This window comes from Macrobrachium nipponense, chromosome 23 (assembly GCF_015104395.2).
Source record: "Macrobrachium nipponense isolate FS-2020 chromosome 23, ASM1510439v2, whole genome shotgun sequence".
NCBI lineage: Eukaryota > Metazoa > Arthropoda > Malacostraca > Decapoda > Palaemonidae > Macrobrachium > Macrobrachium nipponense.
Window position 1 is genome coordinate 79,324,929 of NC_061090.1, and position 9,606 is coordinate 79,334,534.

Genomic DNA, 9,606 nt, shown 5'->3' on the forward strand with positions numbered 1-9,606 from the left:
TTACAATTGAATCAACAATAATTACCCTCCCTATAGCTGTTGTACATGAACCAACAATCTTACTCCGTAATAGGCTGTTAACAATGAACCAAAATTATTACTCCCTAAATCGGTTACCCATGAAACACCAACAATATCACTCCCTATAGCCGTAACATGAATTAATAAAACAATATTACTCCTATAGTGTTAACCAATTGAACCAACAATATTACGCCCTTAAATCTGTTACCATGAACCAACATATACTTCTATAGCTGGTTACATGAAACCAACAAATTATTACTCCTATAGCCGTACAATGAACCAAACAATATCACTACCTATTACTAGTTACATGAACCAACAACTATTACTACCTATGGCCCTGTTACATGAACCAAGATTATTACTCCCTATAGCCAATTACCTAATCAACAATTATTACTCCCATATAAGCTGTTACATGAGCAACCAAAACAAGCTACTTCCCTATAGCCGTAATGAACCACCAATAATTACTCCCTATAGCGTTACATGAACCAACAATATTACTTCCCTAAGCTGTTAACATGAATCAACAATATTACTCCTACAGATTGTTACATGAAACCAACAATATTACTCCCTAAATCTGTTACCATAAACCAAACAATAGTTTACTTCCTATAGCTGTTAATGAACCAACAATATTACTCCCATAGCTGTTACCCATGAACCAACATATACTCCTTATAGCCATTACAGGAACCAACAATTTACTACCTATGGCTGTTACATGAACCAACAATATTATCCTATAGCCATTACCCATAAATCAACAATAATTACTCCCTATCAGCTGTTTACGTGAAGCCAAACAATGCTTACTCCCTATAGCCGTTAACATGAACAACCAATATTACTAACTCCCCTATACTGTTCCCCCATGAACCAACAATATGACCTCCTATAGCTGTTACATAATCGAACCCCAATATTACTCCCTACAGCTGTTCATGACCAACAATATTACTCCCTAAATCTGTTACAATAAACCAACAATATTAACTTCCTATAGCTTTTACATGAACCAACATATTACTCCTATAGGCTGTTACATGAACCAACAATATTTAGTCACCATAGCCGTTACATGAACCACAATGTTACCTACCTATAGCTGTTTACATAACCATCCATATTTACTCCCTATAGCCGTTCAATGATCCAACCAATTTAATTACTTCCCTATACCGTTCTGAACAACAATATCACTCCCTGTGGCTGTTACCTGAACCAACAATAAATCACTCCCTATACCCTCGTTACATGCAACCAACAATGCTACTCCCTAATAGCCCCGTTACCATGAACCAAACAATTATCACTCCCTATGAGCCGTTAAAGTGAACCAACAATAGTACACCCTATAATTTACATGAACCAACAATATTATACTAAATACCGTTAACCATGAACCAACAATTATTACCCCTCCATTAGCCGTTACATGGAACCAACACTTATTACTCACCCTAAGCCGTTAACCAATGATCAACAATATTACCCTCCCTATAGCCGTTTAACATGAACCACAATGCTAACTCAGCCCCTATAGCCATTACATGACCCACAATTATCCATTCCTTAATATTTACATGAACCAACCAATATTGCTCCCTATAGCCCATTACATGAATCAACAATATTACTCCCTATAGGTGTTGCATGAACCAACAATATTGCCCTCCCTAAATCTGTACATGAACCAGCAATTAATTAGTCACTATGCTGTTAACCAACGAACAACAATTCATTACTCCCTTATAGCCATTTACATGAATCCAACAATATTCACTCCCTTATAGCTGTTACATTGAACCAACAATGCTACCTCCTAATAGCCATTACGATGAACCAACATAATTACTCCCTATAGCCTGTTATATTGAACCAATCAATATTACTCCCTTATAGCCGTTAAACATACTCAAACATATTACTCCTATAGCCAATTACCTAACCAACAAGAATCACCCTCTGTAGCTGTTACAATTAACCCAACATAAATCCCTCTCTTATACTCGTTTACATGAACCAACAATGCTATCTTCCCTATAGCCGTTACAGAACCAAAACCAATTCACTTCCCATAAGCCATTAATGAACCCAACAATGCTACTCCCTAAATCTGTTTACCATGAACCAACAATTATACTCCCTATAGCCCGTTAACAATGAAATAAAACAAAATATTACCCCATAAACTGTCCACAGAACCATTCAATGTTATCCCCGACAGCCGTTACATGAATATCCCAACAAATATTACTTTCTATAAGCCGTACCCTGAACCCTCAAATCAATCCTTATTAGCCGTTATATGAACCAAAACAATATCACCCCCTTATACCAGGTTACATGAACCCAACAATGCTACTCCCTACAGCCGTTACATGAACCCACAATATCAACTCCCTATTAGCCGTTACATTGAAACCAACAATATTACTCCCTATAGATGTTAACCATGAACCAACAATTTATTACTACCCTTAATAGCCGTTAAAAACTGAACCAACAATGCTTACTCCCTATAGGCCGTTACATTGAAACTAACAATATAACTCCCTAATAGCCTGTTACCAAGAACAACAATATTACTCCTGTGCTGTTACATAAAACACTAATATGTAACTCTTAAGGGTTAACATGAAACAACAAACCTAATAGCTGTACCCATGACCAAACAATGCGACTCACTTACAGCCAATTACAAATGAACAAACAATATATTAATCCCTTATAGCTGTTACCATTTGAACCCACAATATCACTTGCTATTAGCCTACATGAACCAACAAAATATCACTCCCTATTAACCACATTAACAGAACAACAAAGCTAAATCCCTCACCCGTTACCTGAACCAACAATATCACTCCTATAGCCGTTACATGAACTAACACTGCTATACCCTACAGCCATTACATAAATCAACAAATTAGTGCTTTTCCCCCATAGCCGTTACATGAAACCACCATGCTACTCCCTAATAGCTGTTTTATATGAACCAAACCAAATATCGATCTCCCTATAGCCGTTAAATGAACCAACAATGCTGCTCCTGCCTAAACTTCTGTTTTACATGAACCAACAATATTACTTTACCCTCCTATAGCTTTGTTACATGAACCCAAATAATACCCTTCCCGCTGTAGCCGTTACCATGAACCGCAACAATGCTTAACTCCCGCCTATAGCCGTTACATGAACCAAACAATATCACTCCCTCCTATAGCTCTTACATGAACCAACTAATTGCTACCTACCCTTACAGCCCATACATGCCAACCAATCAACTTATCACTCCCTATGATGCCATTATATGAACCCAACAATATCCAACTCCCCTATAAAGCCGTTAACCATGAACCAACAATGCCTAACTCCCTATACGCCATTACATGAAACCAACAATGCTACTCCCTTATAGCCGTTACATTGAATCAACAATATCACGTTCCCTATAATACCGGTTTTACCATGAACCAACAATATTACTCCTTATAGAAGTTACATGAACCAATAATATCACCCCCTATAGCTGTTACATGAACCAACAATATTACTCCCTACAGCCGTTACATGAACCAACAATATCACTCCCTACAGCCGTTACATTAACCCACAATATCACTCCTTATAACAGTTACATGAACCAGCAGTATTACTCCATTTAGCCATTATATGAACCATATAATATTACTGCCTACAGCTGTTACATGAACCAACAAAATCACTCCCTATGGCCATTACATGAACCCACAACATTATTCCCTATAGCCGTTACATGAACCAAAAAATATCACTCCCTATACCTGTTACATGAACCAACAATTTTACTCCTTATAGAAGTTACATGAACCAACAATATTACTCCATATAGACATTACATGAACCAACAATATTACTCCTTATAGCCATTACATGAACCAACAACATTAATCCCTATTGCCGTTTACTTGAACCAACTTATATCACTCCTTATAGCCAATTACCAATGGACCAACAATTATTACTCCTATTTAGTTGTTAACGTTGAACCAACAATATTACTTAATATAGACATTACAATGAACCAACAATATTACTCCTTTAGCCATTACATGAACCAACAATATTACTCCCTATAGTTGTTATGTGAACCAACAATATTACTTAATATAGACATTACATGAACCAACAATATTACTCCTTATAGCCATTACATGAACCAACAACATTACTCCCTATTGCCGTTACTTGAACCAACAATATTACTCCTTATAGCCATTACATGAACCAACAATATTACTCCCTATAGCTGTTATGTGAACCAACAATATTACTTAATATAGACATTACATGAACCAGCAATATTACTCCTTATAGCCATTACATGAACCAACAATATTACTCCCTATTGCCGTTACTTGAACCAACTATATCACTCCTTATAGCTATTACATGAACCAATTAAATTACTCCCTATAGCCATTACATGAACCCACAATATTACTCCCTTAGCCGTTACATGAACCAACAGTATCACTCCCTATAGCCATTACTTGAACCAACAATATTATGCCCTATAGCCTTTACATGAACGAACTATATTGCTCCCTACAGCCAATACATGAACCAAATATGCTACATGAACCAACATTACTCGCTATAGCTGTTCCATGAACCAACAATATCACTCCCAATAGCCGTTACCTGAACCCAAAATATTACTCCCTATAGCCATTACATGAACCAACAATATTACTCCCTATAGCCGTTACCTGAACCAACAATATTACTCCTTATAGCCATTACATGAACCAACAATATTACTTCCTATAGCCGTTACATGAACCAACTATATTACTTTCTATAGCCGTTACATGAACCAACTATATTACTTCCTTTAGCCGTTACATGAACCAACTATGCTACATGAACCCACAATATTACTCGATATAACTGTTTAATGAACCAACAATATTACTCCCTGTAGCTGTTACATGAACCAAGAGTTAATTTTATCTGATAATTTTCATATCCCATCACGAGAATCACGTAGTACATAGATTTGCAATTATTTGTAATTATCCGATCACTTGAAAGACGTAGAAGGAATTGCCATATTAGGCACTACACGTAGGTACCTGTGCGTGCGCTCAAATCATCTTTACTACAGATCTTTGATTCTGAAAAAAGTATAAGTTTGTAATTTTCTTGAAAAGCTTTTGGCTATGGGCACAAGATTCTAATCAGTGGGGGTACGTCTAAAAATGTCGTTCAACTTTTGAATGATGCCATCAGAGTAGTCCTGGACATTGGCGTCTGCAGAAGAAAATGCAGGGGGGGGGGACAATTATCCCCCTTCCCTTTTTCACACACACACACACACACTCACAAAATCGTATCCCGAAGTGCTTAGATACAAAATGGTGGCACTTTTTTTTTTTTTTTATCTAACAGAGTAGCTCAACTACATCGTCTCCTGTGGAGTATTTTGATTTTATCGGAAAACTTATTTAACAGTTAACTACATGAATTACAGCGAATAACTTGGTTTAGGGTAATTTCACAAAACAGGGAGAACAGTAGATTTCGTGGAAAAACGAAGGGTTGAAACTGGGAATATAATAATAGAAATTTGAAGAATAGAAAACTGAGTAAACAGGTGATAAGTGTTTATGGTATTTTATTGATTTTTCATTTTTCTGTAATTTTTTCAATCATTTTGTATTCTATGTATGATTATTTTTTTTTCTAAAAATTCTACATGGGACAAATACCCGCCTTCGCCAGGATCCTGACCTCATGAATACAAAATTGAAAAACAAAATAAGTAACTTAGAGTTCCATTAAAGCTCCATGTAGTATGCCTTGGGTAAAAAAAAAAATAAATAAATAAAAAGAGCTATCACTAAAGAACACTGCATGCTACATTTTCAGAGGTATAATTTTCTTTAGTGCAGCACTGAGATACATCGCTATCATGAAAACGACGAATAGTACAGTGACTGTTATTTTCATCATTCTTAATTGCATTTTTTCTTTATAGAACAATAGGTCTCTTTTAGCCGAGGTTGTGAGTTATGATCTTCAAATAAGTATTATTTATTCACTACCCTACAACATTACTACCCTAAAAACAGTTCTCGTTCTCATTTGATAAGTTACTCACATTTGTATCAGTTTACTTATCGATTTTTTTTTCTTTTCTAGTAATAACTGAGCTTTCCTTATGTATTTCAAATTACGTCTTTCAAGTGAACACCACATCCTTTGGAAGCTTGAATCTCAACAGCACCAGAAAGTATTATGAAATACAGAGAAAAGATCAGTTATTAGAAAAAAATAATGTGATCAATTAGCTTATAAATGAATAAAGACTACGGGCCATGAACTCAACTGTCATAGTTTACCATGAAAGTCAATATTAAGAACGAGTAGAGGCGCCAAAGAAAACGACCATTCAATTTGTGAAGATAGACTTTAACCGCCTAATCCAAGACTACTTGCTAACACCCAAGGGTGAAAAAAAAAAAAAAATATTAAAAAAAAAAAAAAAGAGAGAAAAAAAAAGGTCAAATAAATTCAGTAAAATATAGATTCTTTTCAATGACGTTTTTTTAAATATTCCTGTTTACTCCTTTATTATTGCACCAGAAGGTGCAAACAGGGCAACGAATAATTGTCCTGCTTAGGCTCTGGGAATTGCGAGTAGGTAAGTCTAGGCAGGAATTTTAATTGGATCATAGAATTTAGGCCAACAGCCAAGCACTGGGACCTGTGAGGACATAATATCTTAGGTCGTTTCAAATTTTAGCATGTTATCTTTGACTGTAATTTATACTTTACGACAATGCCCATATTGCAAAAATTCACTCATAATGGCTACTATGTCGCTTTTCAACATATGGTATTTTGGAGTTGTGACACATGATACATTCATTATCCTGCGTTTTGCCAAACGTCTGTACATGCTTATTGCTGGGAGATATCTCATATACATTACTAAGTTTCCTTTTACATGTAAAAATATCAGTAGAAATTATAATTTCCATTCCACGCATATGGAAAGTGGCAAGTATAGGCATTAATTTTCCCTTCCCTCAACAATTTGCAGATGTATATTACAATAAACTGTGTCCGCATCCACTGTCTGAGTCCTAAGAAAGACCCAATTCAGTCACTTTTCCTCCAAAGTCCCATCGCACTTACACAGTCTCCGGGGAAAGGCCCAGGTTGGTAATTTTTGCTAAAATATGTTCTCAGGTGTGGATGTCTACTTCTGCAAAACATTTATCTCATAAGGTGGGTACACACATGCGAACAGAACCTTGTATTGTAACCGATTCTTGTGAGAAAAACGCAAATGTGGACGGTTCCTCAAACCCGAACCCGCGACTATGAACAAGGCCGTCCATAGTAGAATCCCTTGTTTAGGTGAGTCTGTACGTATATGTCTACCATGGCTGATTGGAGTGAGGAAGAGGTCCTTCAATATATTAGTTATTACGTAGAAAAGACTTTACTTTCCCCTAATGCTGAACTTAAACTGAATAGTGCTTTAGCTAATGTGAATAAAGTTATTTGCTAAACTGTTTTCAAAAACCTGAATCCCATCAAAGAAAGAAAAAGATTATTAGTTAATAAAATAACTTTAAGAATACAGAGCATGATAGGCTATAAACGTCAAGTTCCAAGGTACTTCTGGTATTATGCAACATTTTTAATATTATTTTCCGATTCAGGCTGCAACCCACTATCAGTAGTAGTAGTATATATATTAGTGTATATATATATATATATATATATATATATATATATATATTATATATCTATATATATAAAATATATATATAATATATATATAATATATATATATGTGTGTGTGTGTGTGTGTATGTATATAATTTTTATAGCTGACAAAGAAAAAGGGTGATGCAAAATTAGAAAGAACAAAAAAACACCTGTATATTATTTTGCAGTGCTTCAATGGTGGCTTGGCAGACATTTGTCACTGTTGGCTTGTTTTGAGATCTTGAATAGGTATTGCAAACTTGTATACGCGTCTCCAGTTGCTAAAAATCTGATAGAAAGTGCCACCTTCTCTTGAGCTGTAATAGCCTCTCTCATATGTGTGTCATTTTTCATAATTTTAGGTCCTACCAGTTTTATAATATTCTCAAAATCTGTCGAAGACATTCTGGTGAAATTTTTGTAATATCCAGAACCTTGGCATCTCATGTCAGCGAGTAATTCCCGACCACTGTATTCTACCCTTCCAGTATATAACCTTGATTGCCACCATCTTCATTTATTTCGCTTCATCTGCGTTAAATAACGTATAAGCTGCTACTTCCATGGTGGCCATCGTCGGTAAACAACCGGACAGACTGATGATCGCAGTGCAGCAGGGTTCCCAGATGTATCAGACCAAATTATCGTACCAAACCTCTTCAAATGATCGTATTTTGATATGAATTATCGTACATTTTTCATATCATAATATAGCTGTATTTCATCTACAGCACTATATCTTTATATCTATTAATGTAAGGCTAAATAGAAAAATTGTTATATCATTTCTATTTATTGCTAATAATGACCAAAAAATAGAACAAAAAGATAACTTTTCTATCGGCTGTACAAAGTAGCCTATTTAGTACTTCAGTGATTGTTATTGTCATTCTATATCACCAATGTAAACTTTAAAAAAGAAAAAATCACAACTAACATGAGTACTGCTTTAAGAAAATTGCCAATTGTTATTAAACATCACATTACATTCGACCACCTATTATAAAAAAAAAAAAAAAAAAAAAAAAAAAAAAAAAATGCAGCAAAATCATATAATTGTTTACTTTCAATTCTTCACTGATAGCCATTACTAATCATCAGTATTACATCAATGAAGATGAAATGGAAAAATACGACAAAAAGATCACTGTTAATAATCATCAGTATTATCATAAATGAAAACGAAACTAAAAGATCAGTACTATACTGTTTTTGAAGGACTCGCTAATTGTTCTTTATCATCACACTATAATAAAAACGAAAAATATGTATACAGAAAAAAAAATGACTTCACTGCCTTATTCATCACCATCAAAGAGAGAGAGAGAGAGGTACATATTTGTCTGTTACCTTTCCATATCTTCTTTTTTGCCTTCTGCTCCTTATAAGCTTTACTTATTTTCAGGCGGCGAATGACCTTAGGTGCCTTATAGCCTTGAATCTTCTAAATTCCTATAAGTTGACGAAAAGGTTCAAATTATCGTACATTTCCAGTAATTATCTTACATATATCGCGAATTATCGTACGCTCGTTATCGTACAGAGGGTCAAATTATCGTACGTCTGGGAACCCTGTCGCAGTGGGTTGCAATGAAGTTACGTGCTTATGGTTCGTCCTCAACATTTTGACACCTTGTAACCGTATATGCGTAACTCAGTTACACATACAAGGTTCGGCTCTCATGTGTGTACCCACCTTTAGATAGAGTATACGTATTCGTGTTGGTAGGCTTCTGTTTTCTAATATTAGCAATTAAGTCTTGGTCAATCAATGAATGGTCTCTTTGTCAATTTTCCATA